The sequence below is a fragment of the Antechinus flavipes genome, chromosome 1, assembly GCF_016432865.1.
Source record: "Antechinus flavipes isolate AdamAnt ecotype Samford, QLD, Australia chromosome 1, AdamAnt_v2, whole genome shotgun sequence".
Lineage (NCBI taxonomy): Eukaryota > Metazoa > Chordata > Mammalia > Dasyuromorphia > Dasyuridae > Antechinus > Antechinus flavipes.
This window is the reverse complement of record NC_067398.1, coordinates 90,746,948-90,761,971: the sequence shown is the minus strand read 5'-3', so window position 1 is coordinate 90,761,971 and position 15,024 is coordinate 90,746,948. Positions and strand designations below refer to the sequence as shown.

General features: G+C 31.0%; 1 pseudogene; it reads right to left on the bottom strand.

Annotated features, from left to right (window-relative positions):
• Positions 1-8,818: 8,818 nt before the first annotated feature.
• Positions 8,819-8,976, bottom strand: LOC127546153 (uncharacterized; annotated as a pseudogene).
• Between the last annotated feature and the right edge of the window lie 6,048 nt (positions 8,977-15,024).

Sequence of the window (15,024 nt, the reverse complement as noted above, 5' to 3'; positions counted from 1 at the left end):
TTGGAGTACCCAGGCCGATCAGATCTTACAGGATGATGTTATTCCAATAATTGAATTTCCTGGGATAAGGGAGAGAAGTATCTCAGAAACATTCCAAAGTAGTGTAACTATATGAGAAGTGTCTGTGCTGTTCATCACTAGGGAGAAAGTCAGAAAGAAATACCTTGTCTACATCAGCATATTTTTTTAAAGTACTTTTTTTTTTCCTTAGCAAAAGAAATAGACAAACCCAAACCCAAAAAACTGGGGAACTGGAGGGGTAGTGAATGCCCTTTAGCTAAGGAGTAGCTCAACAAATTGAGATAATAAAGAGGACTATTATTGTGTCATAAACATGACAAAATTCTGAGAAACATGGAAAGACTTGAATGAACTGAAAAAGTGAAATTAGTAGATGCACAAAAACAATATATGATATGCAGCATAGCTGTTTAATAGTGATTATTAATATTGGTCCCAGAGAATTCATAATGAAAGATAAGATTCCAATTCTAAGTGGAGGACTAGGGATGAAGAATGTTGTATAAACTGTTAATATTCAGTTGCTCTCTTGATTGCTTTTGTGACAACTAGAAAGAAGGTTTCAGTAGAAAAGGAAACTAATTTATAGAGAATTATGATATGAAATAAAGATAATTATGATGTGAAATTAATAGATAATTCTGACATGAAATAAATAGATAATTATGATATGAAATAGATAATTATTATATGAAACTAATAGAAAATTATGATATGAAAATAAAAGGTATCCCAAAGAGTATGATAGATAAATCATGTGACTAAGTTATATCATAAGATTATAGATTTAGCATTGGAAAAGACTTAAGTAATCATCTATTTCAATTCTCTTATTTTACTGATGAAGGCTTATAGAAATTGTAGCATAAGAAGAAAATATCAGAGCTTGGATTCTAATTTAGGTGATATCTTAGTCCTTCTAGTTCAAACTCTAAACATATGACTTGAATCAACATAAGTTCACCTTTCCCAACATGGGATCTAGTTATAAATTTCAAAGGCACCAACCAAGTTTTCAGTTTCCTTTTTAGTGGGTCATTTTATACAAAATTCATGTATATCAATTCCAAGGAAAATTGGCATATTTCATCACCAATAATCATCTTTTAAAGTGTTTGGGTGTTTAATTTGGCTTCCTTAGGCCCTAAGTAGTTTCTTGAATTGAGCTATTTGCATTATACTTAGTGATGGATCCATCTATGTGCATGGACAGATTTTCATAAATGTAGCCCAAAGCACATATTTTGGTGATAAGAAGTTGCATAGTTGCTGTTCACATTAAGGTCCATGAGTCAGTGGTCTACTTGGAGCAAAGTACAAAAACAAAAATTAAACTGAAATAAACCAAATGAACCTCTTTGGATCAAATGAGTATCTCTCCTACTTCTCTGTGTTTGTTAGGTTTCTTCTATCTCTCTCTGTATCTTTCTGTCTCTCTGTACATATCTGTTTCTCTCTGTCTCTTTGATATTTCATTTATGTAGATAGTTTTAAGAGAGGAAATTTCTGCTATGAATTCAAATAAAAACTGCCTTGTAATTTATAGTTATAAAGAGTTGTCTAGGGACACTAAGCGATAAATGTCTTACTTAGGATCACCCAGTATTAAATCAGGTGGTGATTATATCCAGGTTTTCTTGAATTGTAGTTCAGCTTATTATCTTCTCCTTCACATGTTGTCTCTCAACTCAAACTCTATATTGGGAAATGATAAAAACCAAGAGAAAAACCAAAAACACAGATAAAGCTACTGAACTGGAATAACACTAACTATTTGAAAAATCTCTAATATCATCCTGAATTGAAAAGGAAGCTTTCTTTGGTGTACATCCCTGTCTATATATTAAAGGCAGCTACATGAGTTACATATTCAGAAACTGAGGCCCAAAAGAGGAAAGGAGATACAATAGTCATTGTTTATTATGCTAATGGAAGATTCAAAATCAGATGTGTTTTTCATGTTCATGGCAACTTTATTGGGTTAGAGAAAAGAGAAACAGTGGCTAAAACTCTGGAAGAGAATAGCTTAATATATCAATGTCACCATACCCATAAATAAGCTTTGTCTCCAAAATTCATTCCTGGGTATTACCATAACATTTTTTGCTCTCCATAAGTACCAAAGTATTCATGGACTCACAGTCTCAGTTGAATAAATGGTGAGGTAAAAATCACTCAAGACATTACGGAATTATTCTGGGTCCTCCTGTGACTTCATAAATTTAACTTGGATATAAATAAGTAAACACCAATCTAAAGTCTTTCAACCAGAGCCCTATTGCCTCACCCAAACAAATTTTTCCACTAGAAAACAAACATCAACTGTGAAACAGGGTCCATTTTTGTAAGCAGAAACATTATCTAATCCCTTTTTATTATGATTCATACATATACAATGCACTTGATTATACTTTTTGGTAATGTTAAATTTCTAGTAAAGTTTATTAAAAACAGAACTCTTTGAGAGATGCAAAGGGAATGATTGTGAAATGATTTACAATAAATCGAGTACTCCCAACATTATTCCTCTAGTTAATGTCTTTCTCTAAGATATACACAGGAAATAAGTATATAGCCCTTTAGCAGTTGTGTTATACTATATTCTGTTTCCATGGAAACAAATGCTAAGGGAATGAAGTCATGAAATACCCTAGGAGGTGCTAATAACTCAATGGGGCTTAATAACCTGCAGAAAATACCCAAATTCACATAAAATATTGCAAAAAAAAGATAAACTGTAGGAAATATTGTGAACCAAGACAGAATGGAGTGAGTTTACACTGTTCTTGAGTTGATGTTTTTCTTTTTTCCAAATTACTTCTTTGTGTTTATAATTGTACCCCACACGTAATATTAGGATGTGATAAAATTGCATTTCTGTTTTGTACTTGGATGCAACTCTTTAGAGGTTCCAAGAACTGATTTTGATCTGTCTGCAACTCCTTTTCTTGTCAAATCCCTACTCAATAGTTTTTTCCCCTAGCTGATTTCACTGTCACCCATTTTTTTGCTAAGTATCACAGTGACTGATGAGGTATTTTAGTGGCTTTTTAAAATTAATAGATAATAGATAATAAATATTAATTAATTAATTAATAGAGGTCTTTTTTACTTTTTAAAAAAGTAATTTTTAGTCTTGACTGTGACATCCAATTCTTCAAAAATATTTATTAAACACATTTGTCAGTCTAGTTCTAGAAGAATGGAAAGTAGCTTATGAAGTTAAATATAGTGTAAAGTAGCACAAATAAAAATAACAAAACAAAATAAAAACATAACTCACCTTTGGTAATAGATGTTTCTATATTCAAGAAATGAACTCATTACTTTAGTTGGACATTGGAACTTTAATTTTGATTTTATGTTGCCTAGTAGCAACATTGAGACATGTTGTGTTATATAAGTCATCATTCATTTATCCATTCAGTAATTATTTATTAAATGCCCACTAGTTGCAGAGAATTGAGCTGAGGGTAATAGGCATACAATAAGGAACAAGACACAGTCTTCAAAAAATTTAGAACCTAATAGGTGGAAAGCAATGGCATCTAGAAAGAAAATGGATTTTCCAAACAGAAAATCTGACTTTTAAATCCTGCTTTGTTACCTAATTCAATTAATTGTGTGAATTTATATAATTTTCTTCAATTCAATTAATTTTGATATTCCAATACTCATATACATAAAACATTCACCCAACATCCCTGGACCGCAAACTAATTACTTCTAAGATAAGGGGTTTATGTTAAATGATTTTAAAGATTCTATTTAAAACTAAATCCTGAGAAGCTATAAATATATACAATAGAATAGCAAGAAAAAAATATGGCAACTCACATGAGAAGTTCAAGAGCATGGGAGTTCAGAAGAGGGAGAGGTTTATATTTTTTTGAGATAAAAGCCCTACAAAAGGGCTTGTCATAGTCTGTCTAGGATGATTAATTTTTCTGCTTTATTGCTTTTTGAAAAAAGTAAAACTTTCCCCCAAACTTTGAACTTGTTTTCTTAACACTAAAATCAATGTCATTATGGATTCTAGCTAAGCAATGGTGAGTGACAGAATCGACAATGTCTTTATGCTTTTGTAAAAGTTACACTTTAGGGCTTCTAGCAATATGACAGAGTTTCTATATAAGCAAACTTACCTCCTCACTCCATCATCTCAAAATTTAAAAAGACAAAAGTAATGAATAACGAAAATTGGGAAATGGAAGGAAATTTCCTCAAACAGAGAAAAATAGAGAGAATAAAGGAATGAATAAGGAAAGAAAAACATCTAATGTAATGAAGAACTATAATGGTATGAGACAGAATCACGATAAACTCTGTAAGAAAAGCCATACTTCACTCTAAAATTGAAGCCCTAGTAAAGTTAATGAAATGGGAATTAGAATGCAGAGAAATAATTAAGAAGTGAAAATAAATATATTAATGATGTCTGGGAACAGAAGGTGAAAAACTTGCATAAGGCACTAACAATCTAATGCTAAAATCAAAAATATTAAAACAAAGTCAAAACACAAGAAAATTAGAAGAGCAAATGATATTAACTACCAAAAAAATATTCACCTAGGAAATAGAGATGAGAGATAATTCTTCCAGAACAACATGAAATGAATTCCAATACAATATTTTAGGAAGTCATAAAATAACATTACTATACCTCTATGTATCAGAACCAGAAGGGAAAAATTAATAGAATATGTAGAATACCTGCAGGAATGAATCATACATTTACCTCTCTAAAACATGTAATTATCTAGTGCTATTGTTCCTAAACCCCCTCTATATTAACATACACACATACTTGTGATGAAGAAGACATTATAATGATCAAAAGAACCCAAGATCATATCAAGAAGTATTGGATCAAGTAAAAGATTTTTACATATGACTTTAAAGTTTGAAAACTACTTTATAAACTAATCTCATTTGAGCCTCACAACAACTCTGTGAGGGAGGTAATGCAGGTTTTATTATCACCTTTAACAAACCAGCTAAATGTAGTCTCCTGGAGTTTAAAAGGTTTTGCCCATGGCCATATAGTATTAAGTATTATAATACTTCCTAACTCCAAGTCTAACATTTTATTCAGTATGGAGTCCTGTCACTCTAACTGTCAATAAGAAAGGCAAAGAAAAATTTGAATGTGATATACAGGAAAAAAAAAACAAAGAGAAAGATCTTATATACAAGACTAATATCCTAAAGAAGAAATAATGAACTTCTAAAAGAAATAATGCCCTTCAAGCTTTTCTTTTATGAAAAACAGAATTGGTTAGAGATTTTGAAATGCAAAAACAGGGGATAAAATAAATTTAAATATTAACAAGTTTGAATAAATTGAAAGGTCTAGGTGTTAATCTTGTGATTTCATTCTGAAAATGGGAGAAAAATTATTTCTTCAGAGTTTTACTTTGTTTAAGGGTCACTGAGGTTACAAAGAATAGGAAACTGAGCATGTGTTCAAAGAAGAAATATCCTAGAGAAGGAGTAAGGCAGGGAATTTAGAAACTTGATATTTCCTCTAATCAGAGATAAGGTCAGTGGAACATAGAAATGGAGTTGGGAAGAAAAAGGGATTCTCATGGATTTTAGATTAATCTGGATCAGGAATGGGAAATTAAAATAATATTAAAGTAGCAGAAACATAATAAGCAAGGAATTGGACTAGGATGGGGTGATGGCAGACTGATATGAAATAACGGAACAGAAAGGGGACTTTCTTTTTTTTTTTTAAGAAAAAACAAACTCTAGTATAGAAGACTGATTGCCAAAACAAGAAAGAAGACATACAAAGAAAATCCCCCTGAAAGCTAACATCTAGACTTCTGAATTGAGAGGGAAAAGGCAAAAAAGACTTAGATAATGCTCTATCATTCAATAACAACTATAAATACCTAGTGAGAATTTTTTTAGGAAAAGAAAGATATAATGTGATTTGATGGAAGGAAAAACAAATTTTGCAAGAATAACTGTGAAACTGAATGAGGAGATGAGCTCCTCTATAAAAAGGAGGATGGCAGAATAAACTAGACAACAAAATCCCCCAATTTTACTTTTATTTAAAACCCCAATTATAAAAAAAAAACATTAAGAATAAATGTGAAAGCTATAGTTCCTAAACCCCTCTATATTAATACGCACACATATATGCAATGAGGAAAAGACATTATAATGATAAAAAGAACTCAAGATCATATCAAGACATATTGGATTAAGTACAGGACTTTTACATATGACTTTAAAGTTTGATTATATGTTTAATTTTTGTTTGCTATTTTTTTATTGGATAGTATGACAGTTGCTTTTTCATTTTGTTTGTATTATTTGAGGCATAATATCTTATATGTCAAGCCTTTGTGTTTAATCAAATTTAAAATAATATCTGTAGTGCCTTAAAGTGCTGTGGAGGTCAAATAAAATAACCCATGTAAACTACATTTCAAACTTAAAAAAATTATTTGTTAAATGAGATAATTTTTGTAAATAGGAGGGATGCTTGGACAGAACTATAATACTAGAATATATTATAAAAACAGATATTGAATAATGGGGATAAACACATCTTTAGATTCACTGAAAGTATCTGAAGAAATTATAGAGATAGACAGAATGATAGAGACAGAGAAAGAGATATGTATATCATCTTTATCCCATGCTATTTTTATTTCTTTTGAAAGGTCTTTCTATTTTGAAAGGTTTTCCTTTTCTGTAATTTGGAGATTATAAGGATTTGATATAGTGACATAATTAAAAACCATATTCTCATTTTTAAAGCATTAATATTATGTTTATGTACTTGAGGATAAGAGCTGTCCAATTATGCCTAAGTTCAATAAGACCTTCCAAGGATATTTTGGGACTTGTATTTGTAATATGTCTATTCATTGATAGTTATCTGTTCATTGATAAAAGACATCAAACTTAAGTGTATGACTTACTATCTGATACCATCTTTTTAGGTATCTGTAGATGCTGAATATTTGGAACCTTCAGTGACATATTGCATAGTTTCTATCATTTTCTTGCATAATCTACATCAATAGATCAGTATAGGCACTGTAAGGATAAATTTTCTGTACTTTCTGATGGGAACGATCTGATTGGAATCACTGTCATAAACCATCCTCCTACTCTGGAACCCCTATTTCCATAATCAAATCTTCATAATTGAGACATTTTTCCATACTTGGCTGAATTCATATTTATTTGAAACATAAATGGAACATATTTTCATTCCACTCTTATTTTAACTATTTCATAGACTACCTAGAGATAAACCATTTTCAGTGGTACGTTTCTGTTAAGTGATATTATTATTACTTTGTGATGTGAAATCAGTTTATTCCAAAAGTAATTCTGTGAATTCTTAACCTATTAATTGTGGGATTTTTTTCCCTTAGAACATTGATACTCTTCTTCCCTTTTGATGCCTTGTGTTTCATCAACAAAGTACCAGTTTTTGTTTTAGACACCTTCTAGATCAGGAATTCTTGAGCTTGGTTTATACATTTTTATAACTTTTTTTTCCGTATAATTGGTTTAACTTCATAATCTAATGTATTTTATCTGATGCATTTTTAATATGGTTGACTCTGGCCGTACTTCCTCATGGCCAAGTCTGTTATATTTTCTCCTCAGCATTCTCAGGTCCTCTACAGTTCTGAAGAAGTCTCTTTGCTATCTACTTGAGCCGGCACTGGCTGTATTTCCCATATTTTAGGAATCAGAAACAAAAACCCTTAGTTTATTTTAACCACAATGTCAGATTAAGCTTTTGCAAACAAATATTTGTTTCAAATATTTAGTAAGTGGGAACATACAAACAATTTCCCAACACCTAGGGGACATAGTTTCCTCACATTCTGGAGGATTTATGTTTTATTTCAGTCCTGAAGACTATTAGACATAATTAGGTTGCATTTTCTCCTTACTTTTGCCAGACCTTAGACATGATGCTGAAGGCATAGATGCTAGCTAGATTGGATAGAACACTTAGGCTAGATTCCTGTACTATTTCATTCTGGTGCCCCTAAGCCCAAATTGCTATTCTACTCCCTGAATTTAGAAGAGAAAAGAACAAATACAAGGGCTAAAGAATGCTATTTTAGCAGCCATATACCCTCAAGGCATAAGAAAGCCTTAAGGTTTTTTATTCTTATCATATGATATCACTGATTATGAATGAGAGATACCCATTCATTAATTAACATTAAAATACATTAATGCCCATTACTGAAACGAAGTCACTTCTGGTACAAAATTAAGCTCTTCTGAAACTGCCTGCAGTCCTGCCTCCACAGGTAATAGAAAAAGGGTGCTGCCCAGGTGCATAGTGGGGAAAAATGCTGTCCATGCAAGGTCCAGTTCTTACATTTGTCTTGGAAGCTGCTACTTATCATCTTCCATGTGGATGATTCGATGATGTTATATCTTCATCTCTATTAATATGGATTTATATGTAAATAAAGAGTTATAAAATAAAGATGTGAAGGAGGAATGAGAAGGGCTTGCTTGTAATAATCACAAACCATGTTATACATTTTTAATCATCAAAATCTCACATTAGGTTTAAAACAGAAAGATAAGATTAGTGAAATAATCTAAAGAGTTCTTTAAAATGTATATATTGATTAATGTTTAATAAACTCTCAACTGACTGATTAAAGCAGGATATTTTTATTCAACAAGAGTTTCTAGAAAAACTGGAAAGCAATATAACAAAATAGATTTACATTAATATCATATACCATATACAGGGCATATAATGTAATATCATATATAATCATATAAAGAAAGATTAGACACATATTCAGCCACAGAGCAATCAAATAAATGCCAAATAGATAAATGATCTAAATATTAAAAATACCATTAGAAATGAGAGAAGGGAAGATTATATATTTTACATTTTTACTACACTTGATCTTAGCCAAAAGGCCGAGAAGCAATTATTTTACATTTTTAGATGGAAGAAATAGCCAGATACAGAATAGGACAAATTATAAATGAGCAAACTGACAAAAGTTTAAAACTTTTTTCACATACATGAAATCAATATAAATACTATCAGAGGAACAATATGAATTAAGAAAAATCTTTAAATACATCTGATAAAAACCAGGCATTTACAATCTATAACAAATTGATGTAAATAGTAATATTAAAATCTGTTCTCCAAAAGAGAAATGGTTTATAGATATGAAGAATTTTTGAAAGAAGGAATGCAATCCATAAGTAAGCATTTTAAAAGTAAGAATAGAGACCATAATTTTGCCTTTGTTTGTGTTTTCAAGATTTAGTATCATTGCTGGCACATTAAACAATAAATGCTTAATGTTGGTTGACTAATCATTAAAAATTCAAATGAAAGAAATCTTTAGAAATATATTATTAAAATATTATTTCCACCAAGGTAACAAAGAATCTGAAAAACAGAATCTTTTTGTTTTAGTGAATCTAGAAAGAACAGACACAAAAATTCACTGATAGTAAATGTATTAATCAGTTCAAAAGTTCTGGAAAATACTTTGGAAATACATAGGAAAACTTGCTAAATTTTTAAACCTTTTAACCAATGGATTCCACTATTAAGACTACTTAGAGTAGTTTTGAAAGCAATAGAAGACCTATATGTAAAAATATTTATTATAGCAAAAAAAAAAAAAAAAATATGTAACTAAATATACAAATAATTAATTGACTTAAATTATGGTATATAAACAGAAATTTATATTAATGTGCCATAAAAATAATGAATATGAAGAATTCAAAGAGATGCAAGGATATTGTATAGTATGTGATGATATATAGAAAGAACCCTATATGTACTATGATGACAGCAAGGTAAATGAACTTAACACAGAGATGTCATAAAACTCTCATCAAATACAGTGGTCAGTGTTTGTATTCTCCTATCAATGTTAAAACACATATCTTTCTTTTCTGTAAAAATAGAAAAGGAGAGAGAGAGAGAGAGAGAGAGAGAGAGAGAGAGAGAGAGAGAAGTTTATTGTTTTGAGGTCATGTGCTTTATTGAAGAAGTTGACTATTGTCAAAGAATGTGTGTTATGTTCAAAAATAAATGTTAAAAATATACAGAATTTCTTACCATTTCTATAGATGATACTATCTCTGTCTTTCTCCCTGTCTGTTTTTTCTATTCCTGTTTTTCTCTGTCTCACTATTGCTCTTTTCATTTTTAAAAGTTATGTTAATACTTTTAGAATTAAGTCAGTCTTTTCTTCCACGTGGTTTTTTCTTCTGTTCTGTTTTTTCTCTCCCATCGTGATTCATAAAGCAATATGTATTAAAATAAATAATTTTTTAAAAAAGAAAATTTTCAGATGTGTATGATATCCAATAAGTGGATGTAGGATAACAACTAAAAAAAAAGTTAAAAGTCAGTGTTTAGTAGATTCATCAAATCAAATAAAAAATAGTTACAGATGGAAAAATTAGAATAATACATTCAACCATTGAGGAATCACAAATAAAATAAAATATATTTGATAATGGATTTTTTTTCAGAAGTGTGGTTGGCCCAAGGCTAGAAAGACAAACAAATTAGTTCATCAGTAACACTTCAAAGCATAAATTTCAAATTGTGGAAGCAACTAGAAGTGGGAGCTGCTCAGATACCCTAATGACTGATATCAGAAGGCTTGTGACATAATTTTGCTTTAGTACATATGACCTGGAAAAAGTTACTTACCCATCAGAGTACCACTGGGAGAGAAGAAGCCAAGGTAATTCTCATAAGATCCATTTCTTAAGAGATGGTTTAACATGTGTCCAATAGTAGAGTGTGATAATCATTATTCCTTGTTACATGAAATATTGAGGGGTTTTGTTTCACAAATACTACTTTAGAAAATCAAGGATGGGGGTGAATATGAAATAAATTTCCAGGGAATTTTGAAGTTGGAAAACATTCAGCAATTTGTCTACATGTAACTGCCAAGCACTAAATAAACATTGATTTTGTTTTATGAGTTAATGGATTAAACTGGATTTCCACAGCATTTTTGTAACATACACAGCACACATGGGTTTAGTCAAGTCTCCAAAGCATATGGGTGATTGATGCTGATCACAGAACTTTCCAGCTGTCATTATTTCAGAATAACATTGTGAAAGAAGTTTGCGTTAGACAGTATTGCTGATCAATGCAAAACAGTTAAGAAATGAAATATAATAGACAAGTTCTCTTACTGTTAAAAGGTTTGATTGTTCTTTGAAATATTTTGTATTAAAATGGAAGTTCTTATATAGAAATAATCCGTGTGTGTGTGTGTGTGTGTGTGTGTGTATGTGTGTATATATGTATCTACCTTTAAATATTCAGACAGATGTGTGTTCAACACTTCCTAGCTGTGTGACTCTGGCAAATCACTTAACCCCAGTTGCCTCAGGAAAAAAAATGACTTTGATCAAATAAATAATTTTTACTATTATAAATATGCAAATTACCTATAAGGGACATATGAAGAAAGACAATATCCACATGCAGTGAAAGAATTGATAAATGTATAAAAGAATAATTACATATGAAATAATTATCCTTACCTATTTGTGTCTAATGGTAGTCATCTATAACATGGGAGATAAGGGAAAACAAGGATAAAAAGAAAAATGTTTTGTGATAATTTTATTATATATTTAAAAGTTGTATATAATAAATTTGCTGTTTCATGTGCAATCATATTTTTTATTATACTATTTTTGGAAATGCTTGTTTTATTCTACAAATTAACATTTTAAAAAAGGCAAAAAGGAGAAAAACTCTCTCAGAAGACCTCATTATTGTACCCCTATTCAGAGATTATCTGAATATGTGTATGTGTGTGTGTTGTGTGTTTGTCAAATTGTTACTGCATACCACTATCATGTACTGGACCATCATGATGGAGAGGATGGGAATTTAGAAAGAACACTAATGAAATCAGTACATTATGGAAGAGAATCTTTCAAAATGTGGTCTGTTTTGAGGATTAGCTGGACTATAAAAGAATCATGGTCTTCAAACAAAGTTTGAGGAGCTTATGATTAAACCAATCCAAGCAAATAAAACTTTTCATACTTTAAAAGCCTTTAAGAGAAGGGTTGCAGCCTTTCTAGGGAGCACATTCCAATGTTTCATAAGCCTTAATCCTAGCCATGGGTCAAACATCATTTTTCTGGCTCCTCCTCATACAAACTTGGTGTAGCAACAGCTCCTAATGAAGGTCCAAGTATTATTCCATCCCCTGGGTCTTGTACACTTTTATGATAATGTTGGCTTCTATTTCTTTGAACTTATTCAATGCAAAATTGAAGAATCTTTCATGACCTCTATTCTTCTCCTTGCCACTCTACTTTTCAAATGAACCAACTTAATTACTAGGATTTTTATAAATGGAACAATTCACTTTTTCAAACTTCCAAAAAAAAAAAGGATGATTACACTAAAAACAGATATAGGGGAGAGAAATAGTATGTCATCAAGTATTTGAAGGGTTGTCATATAACAGACTGCTACTTGACTGTTGAAGGAGAAACAATGGATGGATATAGATTTTGGCTTAACACTAGAAAAATTTTCTAAAACTTTAAGCTGTTTGAAAGTTTAATGGGAAATCTTCTAGAGAAGTAAGTTCACCATCACTAGAGTTCTTCAAAGAAAGGCTGGATGATACTTTTAATTATTGAAGGAATTTAAATTTTGATTAAGGATGGCATATAGTTTTTTCTGATGTCTCTTTGAATTCTACAAGACTGATTCTATTTTATTTAATCTAAGTCCATAGCATCTGATAAAAATACTAAAATGCAAATAGCACTTTAAAGATTACCAAAAAAATCATATTATCTTATTTGATCCCCACAATTCAACCCAGCAAGAGGCTATTGTTATCCCTGGTTTAGAGATGAAAAAAATGAAATTGAAAAATTAAATAATTTGCCCAAGATCTCATAGCTAGTGGGCAGGATATTTTTGAACCCAAGGATGATAGATATACATAGCTGCCTAGAACACTACCTATGTGTTATTAATCATTTAGTGAAAGTTCAGTGGTATGATGTATTTACTTGAAAGAGAAAAAAAAATTGACAATTTCCATGAAGACCTGAAGAGGCCTAATCACTTAAGCAATTCTGAAATTGTCTATTGAATATAAATTTTGATAAGGAAATATGTATATTTTATGTCATCTTCAAGAGAAAGATCTACGTTATAAACATTAATTAATTAATTTCCCCAGATGTGCTCTTTGGTAGATGTCTTTGATTTTACTATTTACTATTTGGAGTATTGATATACATTGTTCTCCATTTCTGTTTTATTTATTTATGTTTCTGTTTTATCTCATTTACATCCTAAGCTACGATTACTTGTGTTTTCTCCTCTTTCCATTTTTCCTCATTATCCTTTTTACCATCTTTACCCTATCCCTTTTCACTCCTTTAATTTACTTCTGTTACCTACCTGTTACCTTGCCCTTCTATTCTTTAACAGAATCATCCCTCCAAGAGTCTATCCTTTACCCTCTTCTCCAGCCTTTATACCCTTGTCCTTTTATTTCTTTCTGAATTTAAAAAAACTTTGTACCCTTCTAGATCTGTATCTTTTTCCCTCTTTTAACTCATTCCCTATGAAGGTAAGGTTCTAAAATTACTTTGCCCTCCCCTGTACTTGTCCTCCCCTTATCAACTCCTTCTGTATATTTTTCTGTACCATTTTTTCCTTTAATCCTTTATTTTTATGAAGTAATTACTCCTTTTTATTAATCCCTACACTTTTTTTTAGAATTACCACATCATACTCACCTTAGTCAATATCTTTTTATTCAAACTACCCAAATAATAATGATGATCATAAGGTACTGCTAATATTTTCACATGTATAAAGTAAATAATTTGACCTTATTGAGTCCCTTGTAATTGGCCTTTAATATTTATCTTATATTCTCTTAGATGCTATATGTCAGATTTTCCCTTAAATTCTGGCATTTTTGTCACATGAACCTGAAACTTTGTCAATTTATTGAATATCCATTTTTTCCCATTAAGAATTATATTTAACTTTGCTGAATGAATTACCCTTGATCTTAACCCCAGGTCTTTTCTCTACAGAATTACTATTCCAAGACCAACATTCCTTCAATGGAGTAGCTGCTAGGTTTTGTGTAATCTTTAGTATAACTTCAGAATACTTAAATTCTTTTGTTTTCTTGTTGCTTCCAAAATTTTCTCCTTAACCTGGGAGTTTGAAACATGGTTATGTTTCACCTTTTTCTTGGTTCCAATTCCTTTCCTTCTGTAATGAATATTTGATGTGGGATCCTATGGTAAGAGATATATCAGGAGTTTGTCTCTAGAATCTTGTGGCTTATGGAGAGGAGAAACAAAGATTAACAACTTAGGGAGAGAGGGGCTTCCTGTGGTTTTCAACAAGACTAGTAAGTGGATGAAGTCGGTCTTTGATTACAGAATAAAAATATCAAGATCTAAAGCATGTGCTCCATGGCAAAGCAGAATTATATTAACTTCTGTCCTGGACTCTATTTGTAAATTGTAGTAAACAAATGATAATGTATGCATCAAAATTTCCTTAAACATCTGCACCGTGCTGGGCTCTGGATGTGCAGAATCAAAAACAAAATATACCATACACACACACACACACACACACACACACACACACACACAAACACACATACATACAGAATTAATTCAGTCCTTCTCTTCTAGCTTAGGTCATACAGATCAGCCAAAATAACTTAATCCACTAGGTTTTCAAGAAGTCCTACTCTTGGTTTTTCTACTTTTAATAAAACAAGACTCATTACCAGAAAGTTGCTTTTCCTAGTAAGGGTAGCAGAAACATATGACATATGTTAAGATATAACTGAACCAGCCTCCAGGGGTAAGCTTTGATATAACATTGACTTAACAACAGCAAATATATTGAAAGAAAGGAAACAGATGGGTAGCCCTAGTGTTGTTCTTCCTATTCAT